At 34.1% G+C, this 18,258-nt stretch overlaps 1 protein-coding gene across 1 annotated transcript in view; it reads left to right on the top strand.

The window, feature by feature from the left end:
• Positions 1 to 7,609: 7,609 nt before the first annotated feature.
• The window catches only part of LOC123533136 (von Willebrand factor A domain-containing protein 2-like), a 35,674-nt gene continuing 25,025 nt past the window's right edge, over positions 7,610 to 18,258 (top strand). Inside the window, exon 1 of the mRNA XM_053519323.1 lies at positions 7,610 to 7,754. The gene's annotated coding sequence lies outside the window, so the exon portion shown is untranslated. The remainder of the gene's footprint in view (positions 7,755 to 18,258) is intronic.

Below are 18,258 nucleotides of genomic sequence, written 5' to 3'. Positions count from 1 at the left end.
TAATAAATAATACGTGAGCACATAATAGCTAATACGTGAACACGTAATAACTGATAGAGCCGTAGAGCTACTCCAGTAATAAATATTGCATAGATAGTCCTGATCGTTAACCATTACTTCTAGAACTTTACACAGAAGGTAAGTATTGCCTTCACATGTTTTTGTGCGTATCACTCATTTCGTCCGCACGTAATACTTATTACATGGGAATATATTAGTAAGAAAGTGTGAACATACATATTAGCTATACTTACATACTGAATTACACATTCAACTTAATTACAATAGAACTTGAGACGTCAATATTTTCCATATTGACTTTCCAGTTCCATATCAGGTGCGTGACGTCATTTGTGAAGTCAGTTTCATACATGTCGTCACGTTTATAAGTTCTTTAACGACGATATTTTCAGTTTTACTTGGGCTAAAGAACAAATCTCTGTCATCTATATAATGATTACATGCTTTGCATCGAGAAATATCGAGGGCCAGGACGTGATGTGGTTGCAAACTTAGAAAAGTCTACTTCAAGAGAGCGAAATGGTTTCAAACTTTAAAAAATAGCGGATATTTGCTTAAATGATCGCATATACGATTATTTTGTCATCAGCTAAGTGGCTTTTTATGGTATTTTGAACTCGGATATGTGCATGCATCAGTTCGGTGTCTACGCCACGTACGGTTTTACATTTCAGCGTCGTAGATTTTAAATTTTTGACATTACTGAAAGTATTAAATGTTCGTTTGCATGTTTTGATATTTGAACGTGCTTGCTTCTTGCCAATTTATTTTTAATTATTATGATCAAACTAAAACTTAAACCCTTAAATAAGACAAAACAACTATAATTATGCAGAATTTCATAAAAAGTTTGGTTTTGCATGTTTCACAAATAATTTTGTAAATATCCAAATAGGACTAAATTTATCGTGCTCTTTTTTGCTGCAAACTTGTGCTTCAAGCAATTTCGGACTTTGGAAATGGTGTACACCTCTCGGCACATGTCGATTGTGTTACGTGTACATTTTTGCAGCATTACGCGGCCCTTTGATGTTTTGAAATAAAAATTTGTTTTTATAGAAATCTTGAAAATTTGAGTGCAATGTGCGACTTACAATTGAATGCACCGACTTCAACTTAAACGCTTTTAGACAAAATCAATAATTTGTATTATTTCATAAATCTCATTATCTCATAAATCACAATAATTTGAAAATAATTAAAATTTCCTTTTCATATGATAGGTTGGAGACGAGTTTCCATCACACCAAGATTTAAAAAATGTCCTAAAATTTAGAAAACGAAAAGCAAAAATGTCCAATAAACGACACAATGAAGAGGTACCGGATATCCTTTCGACGAGCTACCTGGGACGCCGAATGCAGAATATAGTTTTTGGGTTCTCCATTACCACTACTGTTTTGCACGCGGGCTATCGGAGGCGACTAATACGTACCAGAAAAGTGGGGTGCTCATTTCCATAGTACATACTGCAGTATTTGGGTACAAATCTATTTTATCGCAATTGCAAATAGAAGGAATTACCAATTAAAACGGTTGCTACAGTATGGTAGTTATGGCCATTGTATGTTATTGGTATAATTACACTGTGGCACAACTTATAATTACTTGTTTCCTGCAATTGTCTACTATGGTTATGTATATACAGATAAAACATACAGGTAATGTTATTTATTAAAAGCCACATATTTGAACGGTCACTGCATCACTATGGCAGTACATGCTCTTTTTTTGTGAATATGTATTAATGCCTGCGGCACTGTGTCCTGCATTTAACTACTGTGGTATTCGGCGGAATAAAGAATGCCTATAGGATAAATTTTGATTACTAGTATAATCCTTCCACAGGGAAACTTTCTCAGCACTGTGGAAGTGCCTCTGATTTCATATAATGAGTGTAACTACACTTTGGCACTGCCTTAAAATTTAAGTTTCTCACAAAAGTCTACTATATTCCTTAGTAATGGGACGAGTAAAACTACACTGCAGTACTGCCATGAAATTTATTCTTCCTGCAAACGTGTATGGTACTTATTTTCAGAGTAAACATACAGTTAATAGTATTTATCAAAGAGAGCCTTTAAATTATTCGTGTTGACCAGCATATGCCGTTTCCTATGGGGCGCTGTTTTACTATTTTATAGGCATTTTTTTGATTTCAAAAAATCATTTGTTGATATCAAAAATTCGATTTCTTGATATCAAGAATTCCATTTCTTGATATCAGAAAATCATTTCTTGATATCAAAAAATCAGTCACATTTCTTGATATCAGAAAATCGATTTCTTGATATCAATAATTCATTTTCTGATATCAATAAATCGATTTTCTGATATCAAAAATTCGATTTTTTGATTTGATATCAGGAATTTATTTTCTGATATCAAGAAATGCTGTCCATTTTCTGATTTCAAAAAATAGAATTTTTGATATCAGGAAATGAATTTTTGATATAAAAAATCGTGTTATTTCTTGATATCAAGAAATCGAATTCTTGATATCAATAAATGATTTTCTGATATCAAAAAATCGACTTCTTGATATCAAGAAATCAATTTTTTGATATCAAGAAATCAAGCCTATTTTTGATATAAAAAATTCGGCACTTCCCGATCTAAATATAGATGGATTGAGCAGGATCATATAGAATTGTATAATCCCCGCTATGGAACGCCTAGACTGTCTTGACATGATGATTAATACTTCATCATGTGCATTTTCTGTTCTGTTCTGTTCAAATTATAATCTTTTTTTGTAGATTAAACAATTTGTTATGTACATTTACTAGTTTGTCCGTAAATTTCTTAGTTTGTGTTGTGCATTCACTAGTTTGTGCTGTCCAACAGATAGTTCGTCATGTGCTTTTCTTAATATGTTCGGTACTAATCATAATTTGTTGTGTAGATAAAACAGTTTGTTATGTACATTAACTAGTTTGTCCGGTACATGTCTTAGTTTGTGTTGTGCATTTACTAGTTTGTGCTGTCCAATCAATAATTCGTTATGTGCTTTTCCCAATATTTTCGGTACAAATCATAACTTGTCTTGTAGATAAAGCAGTTTGTTATGTTTTAATAAACAGATATGTATTAATTATCTTTTCAAAAGTTTCCGAAAATAGATAATTGCCGAAAAGAACTTATTGAACATAAGTAGTATATTTGTTGTATGTATGAGAATCCACTTGTAAAGACAAAAATTGTAAGGGTAAACGTTGTGTAATTTATCATGAAAACGGATATTTTTAAGCAATCAATTGGACAGCACAAACTGGCGAATGCACAACACAAATTAAGAAATGTACCGGACAAACTAGTAAATGTACATAAAAACTGTTTTATCTACATAACAAATTATGATTTGTACCGAACATATTGGGAAAAGCACATAACGAACTATTAATTGGACATCACAAACTAATAAATGTACCAGACAAACTAGTAACTGTACATAACAAACAGTTTTGTCTACCAAATATATTGGAAAATGCACACGACGAACTATTAATTTTACAGCACAAACTAGTGAATGGACAACATAAACTAAGAAATGTACCAGACAAACTAGTAAATCTACATAACAAACTGCTTTATTTACAAGAAAGATTATGATTTGTACCGAATATATTGGAAAAAGCACATGACAAACTGATAATCATTATGTCAAGACAGTCTAGGCGTTCCATACCCCGCACTGAATGAATTAATTAGGGGTTATCCCTAATTGCATGTCTATTTTTAGAATAGCGGGAATTTTTGATATCAAGAAATACTGGCCATTTTTTTATATCAAGAAATCGAATTCTTTATATCAAAAAAAAAAAGACCATATTTATAGATATCAAGAAATGATTTCTTGATATCAAGAATTCGATTTCCTGATATCAAAAAATGTAACTAATTTTTAGATATCAAGAAATGATTTTCTGGTATCAAGAAATCGATTTTTTGATATCAAAAATTCATTTCCTGATATCAAAAATTCGATATTTTGATATCAAAAAATATACAGCATTTCTTGATATCAAAAATGAATTCCTGATATAAAAAAATCGATTTTTTGATATCAAGAAATTCATATTTTGATATCAAGAAATGATTTCTTGAGATCAGAAATTCGATTTCTTGATATCAAGAATCATTTCTTGAGATCAAAAAATAATTCTTGATATCAAGAAATCGAATTTTTGATATCAAGAAATCATTTCTTGATATCAAAAAATGCATAGAAAATAGTAAGACGGCGCCCCATAGTTTCTGAGTATATTTGGAATGTTCAAGCTTATATTAGAGGAAAAAAGATATGGGGTACTAGAGACTACTTGAAAGAAATAAAAAAATGTATTTACAATTACACAGTTATTTTATAACATAATTATCAAATAAATAAAATGAACAAAATAAACAGGGTTTCACATGAAGTAAAGATCTCAGCTGGTCAAAGCACACAATTATCATATCTGCAAAATTAAAAAAAAAAACTCATCCAGAATCAGCAAGAGAAATGTCAAAACAACAAACAGAAAAGTCAAAGAAACAGCTTATAACTGAAATTGAAATTCAGTTTAAGCATGCTATTTAGATAGAAATAACATATTAAGTTTCATAATCAAATTCAGCTAAGACGGAAAATGTTTTGTGAACCAGGTTACTCTGGCTACTCTTAAAATCCTAGAAACTCTGGCTACTCTGGCCAGCCAGACTAACTAAAGCAAATAAAATCCAGGCGACTCGGGCTATTCTGGATACTATGGCTGACCAGAGTAGCCAGAGTAACCAGGTCCCATGTTCACAAAAGTTTTTCAGTCTTAGCTGAATTTGATTATGAAATTTAATAATTGAACCGTGCCATGAGAAAACAAACATAGTGGCTTTGCGACCAGCATGGATCCAGAACAGGCTGTGCATCCGCGCAGTCTGGTCAGGATCCATGTTGTTCGCGTTTAAAGCGTTTTGGACTTGGAGAATCTGTTAGCGAACAGCATGGATTTTGACGCTCAGGCTGGTCTGGATCCATTCTGGTCTCAAACCCACTATGTTGGTTTTCTCATGGCGCGACTCATATGTCATTTCTATCTAAATAGCATGTTTAAAACTGAATTTCAAGTTAATAACTATTTTCAAGTGGCTATTTAGAGTAGCCAGAACTCTGGTCACTATGGCTGGCTAGAGTTCAGCCAGAGTTTAGCCAGAGTAGCCAGAGTTCAGCCAGAGTAGCAAGAAACCTGGTTACTCTGGCTGGCCAGAGTAGCCGAGTAACCAGGATGTCAGTTGCTCTGGCTACTTTGGCTAGCCAGATCAGCCAGAATTTCCGAGATGTCCATTGGTTCTAACTACCCAAACTAGCCCGAATAGCCAGAGAAAATACTGTAATACCTATTGCGAAATTACCCTTTTGGTTCTCTCAGGTTTGATTTTTTAGTGTTTTATATGTATCAAGTGATTCATAAAACGGACTTCAAAAAATTATCTTATTTTTCAGACAGCAGCCAGAGTAGTCAGACGTTCTAGGATTTTAATATGTTCTAGCTACTCTGGTTAGCCAGAGTAGTCAAAGTGACCATGATTTCATTTGCTCTGGCTACTCTGGCTAGCCAGAACAGCCAGAATTTCCGAGATGGCCATTGGTACTAGCTACCCTGCTAATCAGAAAAAGCCAAAGAAAATACAGTAAAACCTGTTGCCAGAGTAGCCAGAGTAATCAGAACTCTGGTTACTGTGGCTGACCATGACAGCCTGTTTTATAATTTTACATAGTCTGGCTACTCTGGCTGGCCAGAGTAAACAGGAGTAACCGAAATGCGCACGGGTTCTGGCTGGCTGGCCAGAACAGCAAGAGAAAATACAGACAAACATGTAAACTAGAACCATTTTTAAAATGTATGACCCTTTTTCATAAAAGTCATATTATACATGATTAGGTTGCACTAACTGTTGTATATAATTATAATGTAAATAAAAAGTTAGACCTGTTGCGTGTTGTGTGTGTGGTATATGAAGGCTGAAATTCTCAAAGATTAAAGCGAACAGGTCTATATATTTCTGGTAGATTGAAAATCTTTAAAACAAGCCTAAAATATCAAATAAAATAACAACAACAACAAAGAAACAGTAAGACGGCATGATTTTCGAACAAAGTTAAGAGTAACACGAATCAGACAGAATGACACTTTCAAAAAAATAAAATAAAAATAAAATAAAAAATAAAAATAAACGAGTTTATGCAAAGGCTGTTTGTTTATATACATTGTAAATAACGAAGCGACACCGATCCATCCTGGATCTTCAGTACTTATACGGCTGTATGCCATACCACACTGGACTGTGATTTAGTGCAGTGCGACCTGGCTGTCATGGCCTTTTGTTTTTGCATTGACCCATTCTGGATCTTATTCATGGCATATTTTATCCCCTGTGTTTTGTCTCATATTTCTTCTGTTGAAGAAAAAATGGCACCAAATTGAAAATAAAAAACACATATACCTGAAAATAAATATGCTATTAAAATAGAAATGATATATTAAGTTTCATAATTAAACTTAGCTAAGACTGAAAATATTTTGCGAACATGGTACCTGGTTACTCTGGCTACTCTGGCTACTCTAGCTGACCAGAGTAGCCAGAACATGTTAAAATCCTAGAAACTCTGGCTACTCTGGCTGAACTCAGGCTACTCTGTTAGAAACAGCCAGAGTAACCAGAGCAAATGATATCCTGGTGACTCGGGCTACTGTGGCTACTTTGGCTGACCAGATTAGCCAGAACATGTTAAAAATCTAGAAACTCTGCCTACCCTGGTTGAATTCTGGCTACTCTGGCCAGCCAGAAGACCAGAGTTCTGGATACTGGATGAACTCTGCTTACTCTTGCTGAACTCTAGCTACTCTGGCTGAACTCTGACTACTCTGGCCAGCCAGAGTAACCAGAGCTATGACTTCTCTGGCTGAACTCTGGCTACTCTGGCCAGCCAGAGTAACCAGAGTTCTGACTTCTCTGGCTACTCTGGCTTAACTCTGGCTGAACTCTGTCTACTCTGGCTAAACTCTGGCTGAACTCTGGCCAGCCAGAGTAACTTACCAGGGTTCTGACTACTCTTGCTGAACTCTAGCTACTCTGGCTGAACTCTGACTACTCTGGCCAGCCAGAGTAACGAGAGCTATGACTTCTCTGGCTGAACTCTGGCTACTATGGCCAGCCAGAGTAACCAGAGTTCTGACTTCTCTGGCTACTCTGGCTAAACTCTGGCTGAACTCTGGCTACTCTGGCTAAACTCTGGCTGAACTCTGGCTACTCTGGCTCTGGCTAATTTCACGCACATGTCCACCATATCTATTTTGATAAGAAAAGTTGATGAATTTTAAGTTTCTCGATGAGAACATGCCATAAATGGCACTTAAATATTATTAAACCAGCAAAAGTGTCTATATATAAACAAAATAACTCGTCAATGGCTTCTTAACATCAAAGTTTAATAATCCCAGGGTTATTTATTTTAACATTTAAGTTGATCGACAATTTAGAAATAGGCTATAGACGTCTGGCAATGAATCAGCCAATAAATGTGACTTCTTACTGAAATATTGAGGAATATTATACCTGTTACCTGTGTGTAATTAAACGCATGAATACAACAAAAGTATCGATACGCCATAATTTAATCTTGCATCTTTTATACTTCTTATTAACTTTATTTGTGAGTGTTTGGATATTTGAGTGCTCACTGGGATCGCAAGGTACTGTATAATATTATCAAAATATGTTTGAAACCTGTCTTGTCCAGAATTAAGACTTTTCTTTTGTTTGTTCACATTTCTTGCGGAATTTAAAAAAGTTAAAACAAAAGTTGTTATTGGAATTTAGGACACAGGTCAATATATATTCAAGTTCGATGATGATATTAGTTATATGTTTCTAAGAGGTACAACTGCATAAACATATAGTGGTAAACCTTGAATGATATACTAGTATGTTGGTCCAGTTATCACTGGATTTCAAAATTATAAAATGATATGAGTTTTGATGAAGTGTATTTATAAAGTTTACTTTTATAATCCAATCGGCATATTTCATTTGATTAACCGTAGATGCTACGATGTTATAGAGAATAATTTTCTTTCGCTGCAATTTAAATTTGCAACTGAATCCTAATAGAGGTTGATTGTACTGAATAATTACTATTATATTTCAATAGTGACTTATAGGTCCATGGGGTTGGGTGATTCTTGTTTTTTTATTTATATGTTTTGCTATATATTGTATATATCACATGTCAATTTAATAATAATAAAAAAAAATCTTCTTCTTCTGTACGACACGTAATGAAATATTATATTTTAGAATGCCAAGTGGATTCGCCAGCTGATATTGCTTTTATTATTGATGGCTCCGGGAGTGTTTGCAGCGACAAATTCTACCAATCCCTGTATTTTATCCAAGAATTTGTAGACTCTTTCAATATAGGCCCGTTAGCAACACAGGTGGCACTGATTATCTTTGATAGCAGTGCTAATTTTGTATTTCAATGACGGTAATTATGATTTACATGAAAAAAGACGAAAACAAGTACCTAGTTACAAATTAACAGCGACATATAATAGGCCAAGACAATGTGTTTCATGTCTTAACATTTTCTTAAATCAATGTAGCATAATGCACAGTACTAAGTTTAGGCCACACTTTGTTTCTGCAGTACAAAATACTTATTTATCTATATCTTTATATTTATACTGAAAACAGATTGACTTAGTAATTTTGCAGACAAAGTTATGAAAACATTAATTCAGGGAAGGCCTAAACTACCCGATTGTCATATTGTAGAATAGCTGTATTATACCAGTATTATCAGAATGATTTGCACGAAATTCATGTGGGAAGAAAAAGTACGTAACTACATATGTAGGTGATGGTGGGTATTTAAAGACCCACCACAACCTAGTGACCTACTTCTTTTTCCCACATGAACTTCTTACTAATCATTCTGATAATACTGGTATAATACAACTATGTTACAAAATGTCAGATGGATAATCTAAGCCACTCCTGAATTAATTAGTTTTCACAACTACATCATCTTTTTTAGTATAGTTTTAAGAACATAAAAAATAACTGCCTTAAACTATAGGAACAAAGTGTGGTCTTAACTCGTTTTAATACATCAAGTACTGTGCATATTGCAACATTAATTTCAAAATATATTTAGACATTAAATACAATGTCACAGTCAATTTGTAACCAGATACGTGTATGTCTCAATTGTTTCATGCAAATCATGTATAATTACCATTATGGAAATACAAAAGAATATAGTTATTTTGCGGCGCGTCTTTAAGCGATGATCATCTGCTATCTGCGGATTTATCAATATACAAATTTACATGGTTTGAACCAAACGAACGTAATGAAAAGCTGGCATAGTCTTTTCAGGCGCACATGTGGTCACGTCAGAGCTCAGTTGTGTATTTATTTTGTTTATTTATTTATTTTTAAGTTGTTTCTATATTCTTTTTCAAAATGATATAAAGCGACCCAAGATACAAAATATCGCTCAGAGCTGAAACCCTAGCTGTATTTTTAATTGCGAAAACGTATTTTTACAAGATAGGCATTGATCAATATGGCGGCGATGGTTCATATCTTTGCATCTAGATCTCAGGTTTTAAAGTATGATTGTTTTTTTTTCACATGCAACTGAATTGTTGAAAGACTAAATTTTTTCATAGGTAACAATGTAAACATGTAGTTGGTTATAATGTTTAAACTGTCTCATTTAGCTGTTAAATAAATGGTAAAATTGACACATTTATGTGGCTGGTCTGATTGATCTTAACATAATCAATACTTACTGTGTACATATGTGTACATGATTTGTTATGTATACGTAGCAACATGAATATGAAAAGAAAAAGAATTAAACTCCATTGTACATGTATGACATCGTATGATACTCGCACATGCATGCTCATGTGGTATATGTATCCTGTATGGATAAAACATTATTCTGCTTTCTTGTCAAATAGAAATAGTTGCTATTTTTATCTCTTTTCTCGAAATAAATGACATAAAATTGTAGATTAGGTGACTGGTTGCCGGATAGTTCTATCCGAAATGTTAAAGCTGATACTTCAGCTTAGGAGAGAAATGCTAGAATCTCTTATACTTTATCTGTGTGTCATCTACGATTATATTTCGTATTTATTTTGAAAAGATCCTTGATAAAACTTGAAAGACCAAGTCCCTTATTCGAGAGTAAAATTTTCATCAAACCGTCACCTATGTGGTATAAAACAAGGACAATGACACAGCCATCCAAAAACGAAACAAAATTTACAGCAGTGTTTGTGTGGATGAGTAGATGACTGACATCTAGATAATGTAAAATAAATACACAATTGAGTTTGCTTGCATTGTATGCTATGGAACGGAATTAAGGCAAATACGGCATTGTGCTTTCGTATATCCAATCTTGCGATTTACATGTATGCACTTGTGATTCTCATGTTCACATGATTCCTTCTGATATCCCATTTTGCTTTGTTACATGACCATTTTTGCATCCTATGTTTGCGTGTTTCTTTCTGATATTCATACATATTAATTCTGAGAAATTATCTGTGCTTGCTTCATTTTTTCTAAAATATTCGTCACGGGTTACTTGCATTGTATCTTCTTTGGAGCGTCAATGGTGTTTGCTTATTGATGCAGAGAACATATTAAGTGGTTCCTTAAATGTTTAAATGCAAGGAGTTTTGATGCTTACATATAAATTTAGCTGTGTGTTATGATGCGTAGTGACAACATACATGATTACATTCTCAAATTCTTGTTCAGGTGAAGATAAACGACTGGTACTAAAATACGGAAACACCCGAAGTGTACCGAGAGTGTTAAGACTACACGTCCAGTAACCGGACAAACAACAAAATTATATTCTGAAATAAGCACACTACCTTTACTGTTGTGAATCTATCAGATATTTATGGCGCGCTTTAAATAGTCTACACAACAACATTATGTCAACTGAATAAATTTTCTCCCCACATACGCAGACGAGCGTATATTTGATAGCCTTAAATTTAGATGCAATGTAACCCTTTATCTGTATCTGTCAATAGTAGCTTTTCACTTTAAAAAACTAAATTTTACTAGGCCAACGCGGTATCACCCGCAGCACCGAAACTTTTTTAAGTTCAAGTCTCTTATATTACATAATTAACAATTAAAGTAGCTGCTTGTCAAAACAGTTGCTTTTAAATGCTGCTTTTAACAACATCTGTCCGTAAAACAGCCAATGCTTGACTATTCAAATTGTTGTCCCAGAAGTAGGAATATTACCCTAAATGTTAAAATATCTAAAGAGTTTCAATCCAGTGTCTGCATTTAAGGTTTGGAGGTCGTAACTTGTATGCAAATCTTTAAAGGTGGATAATCAGATTTTGGCTAAGTAACGAATTTGTTTTAAACTTTAACATCTGATCATTTACACTCATTTATGTTCAGTTAGCTCTTAATACAAGTTAGGTTTTCAATTGAGATATTTTTAATGATTGGTTTTCCTATTGCAGTTGCCCAACCAAGATCGAGTTATTTTATCATAAGTATAAATGTGATAAACATACTTTACCTAAGAAAATGTATAACTAACCGATATATTGTATTATATTCGTAAAATAATTGCATTAACAATTACATATATAGATTGAATTCATTAGAAATGCAAGTTTGAAAAATTATTATTACCTCCCTTTGCCTATCTTGGAAAAAAATGAAATTCAGAAGCTACATGCATTTTAAAACCCACCTTTGATTCAGATTGTTAAATATTTGGTATATCTATCCAATGCGAATGTAAAACTCGGAATTATATGGAAATAAAAAGAAATACCAAGCATTTTAAATATTTTCATATTAAAGAGGAGTAATTACAAATTTTTATGAAAATCAATAAAGTATACATTTCTAACAGGGATCTAACCCTAAGTAACGGGTATTTTTGTTTCTTAAATAAATCTCTAACAGAATATACAAAAAGTAAAAGATGTCACTAAATTTTGCTAAAATGTGATTGACCACCTTTAACCAGGGTTTTCTAAGTCTAAAAGGGTGCATAATTTGGCCAAAATACAAGTCTGAGTTACGGACTTCATGCTATCACCTAGTTTTATAACCCCGAAGACACATGTAAAGTAACAATGCAATATCTTTATTAGTTTTGGAGATAGTAACTTGCACGCAAAACTTTAACCAGGATTTTCTAAGTCTTAAAGGGGGCATAATTTATCCAGAATACATGGCAGAGTTATGGAACTTGACCTAATGAGATTGGTAAAGACCTACAAAAAGAAAAAAAACGTTTAAAAGCTATATGCCTTAAAGTAATAGCTATATGTACTTTGCAAGCAAAACTTTAACCAGGACTTTCCAAGTCTAAAAAGGGGAATAATTTGGCCAAAATGCATGTCAGAGTTATGGGACTTGATGATATCACATAGTTTTATAACCCCGAAGACACATGTGAAGATTCAATTTAATATCTGCATTAGTTTCGGAGATAGTAACTTGCCCGTCAGACTTTAATTAGGATTTTCTGAGTACAACAGTGGCACAATTTAGCCAAAATGCACGTCAGAGTTATGGGACTTGATGCTGTCACTTAGTTTTATAACCGAAAAGACACATTCGAAGTTTCATTTCAATATCTGCATTAGCTTTGGATATAGTAACTTGCATATAAGATTTTAACCAGGATAAATAAGTCAAAAGGGGGCTTAATTTGGCCAAAATACATGTCAAAGTTATAGGACTTGACCTAGTTAGGTTGGTAATATTATGTGAATGTAAGTCACATGTTAGTTTTAAAATTTGTTCGCTTAGTTTTAAATATCTTACAAAACTTATCTTACTTAATGCGATATTTGTAATTTTAAATTGTATATATGATCTTATACCTGAATAAATGTATTTATCTATCTATCTGTCTAATTGACCTAGAAAAAGGATAATAATTTTCAAAGATATATGCCTTTAAATGATAACCTTATGTACTTGCATGCAAAACTTTAACCATTGTGTGACGCCGACGCCCACGCCGGTGTGAGCAGAATAGCTAGACTATTCTTTGAATTGTCGAGCTAAAACGAATGACATCTCAACTGACTTAATGCAATAAATAAGATGCGTAAATGTTTGATGATACACAGGCCTTTTCGAACTTGATTACCGGACGCCTAGACAAACAGGTGAGGTCCGGTCACCGGACACATAGCAATGCGCAGTGTCGTATTTTTTCCGTGACTAAGCGGAAGCTTCCGAGCACGAATATAAAGCGCCCTCTGGTGTCATAATTAGAAATGTACATTATGGTAACCTCATTATGCTTGTTGTTGTTTATTATTTATCATAGTGATAGGTACACATTGGTGGTGGACGGATAGCTCAGTGGTTTGCACACTGGTCTTCCAATCCTGAGGTCGGGGTTCGATCCCCGGCAGCTACTCGGGAATTTTCAGAAACGCTTTTCAGTGTTTCCCACCCAACTAGAGGTGTACCAGGAACCCAGGCAATCCTTGCGTGTATCAGTGCTATACACTTGGCACGTTAAAGAACCAGGCTGTCTATTCGCAACGAGCTAGGCTAAGTTAGCCGGACAAGCCTGTATCTGATTTCTGATCTCTCTGTCGTGGGGGCTTTGTCTCACCCGTCCCTCTGGTCAGATCGCTCTATGTCTGTACTAGTAGAGGATGAATTATGCGCCCTGTGTGGCTGCATTTGAACTATGTAAAGCGCCTTTGAACGTGAAATTGATCATGAAAAGGGCGCTATATAAATCTGGTATAATAATAATAATACACAATAAACAGATATAGTAAAATTTTAATAACAATTGGGTCAGATCAATAATCAGCTTATCAGTCACTCAATACATAGTAGATAAATCATGCATTATACAATTTACAGTACAAAGAAAGTAAGTATACTGTGGTGTATGATACTATATATTTAACAAAAATGAGAGCATAACATGTATTCGAGAAAAAAAGGACTATGTGGTTGTTAGCTTTAAGGCATCTATTATATACTTACCAACATTAACAATATTTCTATCGGTTGAAAAAAGGGCTTTAACCATATCACTTTCTGTCAAAGTTGTCAAATCTATTCCACCTAGATTGTTGAAAAGAACTGATCGTAAGTTATCGTACCTATGACAGTGAAAAATAAAATGTACTTCGTTTTCTACGGTTTGTGCATCACATTGCTTGCAGAGTCTATTTCAATTTCAATTGGCAGAGTACCAGGTCTTAACTGAGTAATAACAGGTCTAATATTCTTACTTAGGTTCATTTTAACACATTGTTCAGTATGAAATTCTGTTTTTACGATTCTATAAATATCAAGCTTGCTCTGTGAGTTTACCTCATTTTGCCATTTACGAATAAATTTTTCCATTTATTTTGTTCGTACTTCTTTCAAAAAATCACTATGATTGAAACCTCTGATTGATAATGTTTTAAATGCTTCTACCTTTCCAATTTCTTTAAAAATACTTTTTTGGACTAGTTTCGTTTGCATTTCGAATAATCCCACAAAAATACTTTTTTGGTCAATCGGCTATTGCTTATAGAAATAAATCTTTTATAAAGACGAACACTGTTCACCTTTCTTCTTACTATAGGTGGTATCCACCCCATATCTCCCTGAATGACGGGATTTGAAATACATTTATGGACACCGAGGAAATATTTAATTATTCTGTTGTGCAGAGTGTCCGGCTTGGAATAAAGTTTAAAACCCAATACAGAAGTAGTCCATAATAGGGACTAATCTGCTTTCATATATTTTCGTGTAGGTAGTAAACATGAGGTCATTTTTACTGTATAAGTTTGATATTAAACTTGAAAACGCTCTACTTGCAGAATCAGTTAAAACATTTGCTGTTTCAGTATAATCTAAGAATTCATTGAGCACAACGCCTAGATATTTGTAGTTTTGACAAATTTCGACAACAGAACTACCTAGTTTAAATATGAATCCAGTTTTGTCTTTTCGTTTTATCCTAAAATGAATTACTTTAGTTTTATTTATATTGACTTGCATTTTGTTTTTACTACACCAGTGGTCTAAAGTATCTAACATCAGTTGGAGATTTTGTTCACTTTGTTCTATCAAAACTATGTCGTCAGCAAACAACAAAATAGACACAATTAATTCATTTCTTAAGTTTACTCCTAAATTTAAAAGTCTGATTTCTTCTGCTAAATCGTTTATAAATATTGAAAATAGCGTAGGCGAGATAACGTCCCCTTGTTTCACACCGCAAGTGATGACAAAAAAGTTTGTATAGCTTCCGTTAGCAGCCTTGCATTCAGTGTAAAGTGCTTCAGTGACTCAAAGATGTGACCAGTAATGCCAATATTGCCTAGTTTTATATGTAAGATGTCTCTATTTACCCTGTCAAAGGCTTTTGCCATATCTACAAAGCAAGTGAATGTGTCTTGATTTTCTGCTTTAAAATCCTATTTCTAATAATTGAGGTCAAGGCAAATATATGGTCTTCACATGATGTGTCTTTTCTGAATACGTTTAGCTCGTCCTCTATAATGCCATTTTGTTCTAAGAAAGTAACGAGTCGCTTATTTAATACATTCGTAAACAATTTGAAAGATGTAGATATTAGACTGATTCCTCTCTAGTTCACTGGTACACGAGGGTCATTTTGTCTATGTTTTGGTATAGGTCTACTTATTGACTTTGACCAAAGCGACGGGGTGAGATGACAAGTTAAGCATTTTTTAAAAAATGAGCATAAGAGGAGCTTAGAATTATCTTTTTTGAAAGATTCATTTGGGAGACAGTCAATACCAATAGCTTTTCCAGACTTTGCACAAGAAATGATTTGACTACATTCTTCTAAGGAGACAGGAATATTTAACTCCTCAGAATTAGTGAAATGAATCGGATTGTCTAAATTTGGAAAATTGTCATGGGGATTTCCGTTCGAGTTCGAGTTAGGATTGTAAACACTTTCAAAATCGCACTCCTATTTATTTAAGATAACTTCTTGTTCACAGGAAGTCTGGCCGTTTTCCAGAATTACTTCATTTGGGATTTTTATGTTGCATTTTTGTCTGCCAATTGTTTTTAATTTTCGCCAGAATTCAGTTGGTTTTTTAGTTTCATTTTCCGCTATGCCTACCTTTGATTCGTTTTGATAATTTCGTTTAGCTTTTCTAAATTCCTTGTCAAATATCCTACGTTTAGTTTTAAATTCAGAAAGTAGCCTTTGTTTAGATGTGCGATTAGTATTTTTTAAGTAATCTTTTTCAGCTTTTATGTAATTTTTAAACGGTGAATTTAATGTTTCATTCCACCATGGTTTAAGGGACCTTCGAGCTCTTCTCTGATCTCTAGTGTCAAAAAATTCATTTTACTGTCCATCTCATTGTAGTATATATGAGCCGTGCCATGGGAAAACCAACATAGTGGGTTTGCGACCAGCATGGATCCAGACCAGCCTGCGCATCCGTGCAGTCTGGTCAGGCTCCATGCTGTTCGCTTTTAAAGCCTATTGGAATTGGAGAAACTGTTAGCGAACAGCATGGATCCTGACCAGACTGCGCGGATGCGCAGGCTGGTCTGGATCCATGCTGGTCGCACACCCACTATGTTGGTTTTCCCATGGCACGGTTCAATTATTACATATCTCAGCATATACGCTGTCAATAAAAGCCTTATTTATTTGTTGCTGCTCGAGCATAGCAATTACATCATTTATCAGGACTAGAGCGGCTTCGTCACACATAAAGTTTTCAGGGATTGTGCTCCTTTGGTGCTTTAAATATAGCCGATTAATAAGCACGTTAGAGGTATTTGTACTTACGTCATCTTTACTTGATACTTTATGCTTAATAAAACATACTAAATTGAGCATGTTAAGACGGAATGGTCTGGCATTGCCCTTTGAGGCTGAATGTTATATAAACAACATAAATCCGAGACAGGAAACACAGAAAAGTCATCAACAAAATGGAATTTTTCATGGGGAACACACATATAATCAACCATGGATTTTCCTTTATGAGAAATGCAGGTAAATTTGTCAGCGTGCCTTGAGAATCTATCATTAAGCATACAAAAATTTACACTTTTTAAAAAATCAATAAACACAGAACCCCGCTGATTTGTTATGTCATCAATAGCATGTCGGTCGGGAATATCGCTTTCATCTATGACGGATACAATATCAAGCACATTTCCACATCTTCCATTAATATCTCCCATACATAGACAAAAATCGGCATCATTTGCTCCATAAATAAGGTTTGTGAGATGATCAAAGGAATGTTGTGACATTCTACATTTCATATTATTTTCAGGCGACAAATAGCAAACACATATTATAAAAGTAACGTCAGTATATTTATGTTTCATTTCTACTGCTAAAATATCTCTGAAATTTTTATCAAAAATATTTATTTCAAAATGTTCATATAAACTTTCCTTTATAAAGAAACCCGTTCCACCTGAACCGTTATCATTTCGACGAATATCTAAACGATTATGGCCAATCCAATTATACCCTTCTACTTTAATAACATGATCGTATTTGAGCTTTGATTCTACAATCCCTATTATATCCAGATTAAGATTTAACAATACATTTTCACGAAATTCACAGTTGTTTACGGTCCATGAATTAACATTCCATACACCTACCCTTAATCTTTGATCATCAATATTACTCGACTGAGCGTTAGACTGGGTATTGTCCTAGTCTAGTCTGGTTTATATAATTAACCATCAACAATCAATTTTCCATTTCGGAGTTTCCACGGTTTTTCATCAGGTTTTGCTTGATTTATCACATCGTTCAAAGAAAGTTTCGTTTTAAGATCCATATCTGTCATATCATCCACCAGAAAATATCTGCAACCCTTTAGTTTAATGCGTTGATTTTTTAACAAAAAATGTTTACCACTGTGACGGAGACACTTAAAAATGATTTGTCTGGGACCTGGAACGCCATTTTGTGATGCGGTTTTGCGGGTCCGGTGGGCCTTCATTATTTCAGCGTATGGAAGGCCGACCTTAACAGACGCGTCTTTAACGATACCAAATACGTTTCCGTTTCGGTTTTCCGGATAATTGAGGATACGCTTAGTGCTATCCTGCATTTTGCTTTGTGTCAAGTGAGATTGTGTTTGTTTAAAACTTTGTTAGCTTCATGCGTACGAGTGAGCA

The sequence above is a fragment of the Mercenaria mercenaria genome, chromosome 12 (assembly GCF_021730395.1).
Source record: "Mercenaria mercenaria strain notata chromosome 12, MADL_Memer_1, whole genome shotgun sequence".
NCBI lineage: Eukaryota > Metazoa > Mollusca > Bivalvia > Venerida > Veneridae > Mercenaria > Mercenaria mercenaria.
Note: the sequence above shows the minus strand (reverse complement) of the source record. Positions and strands in the feature narration are given on the sequence as shown.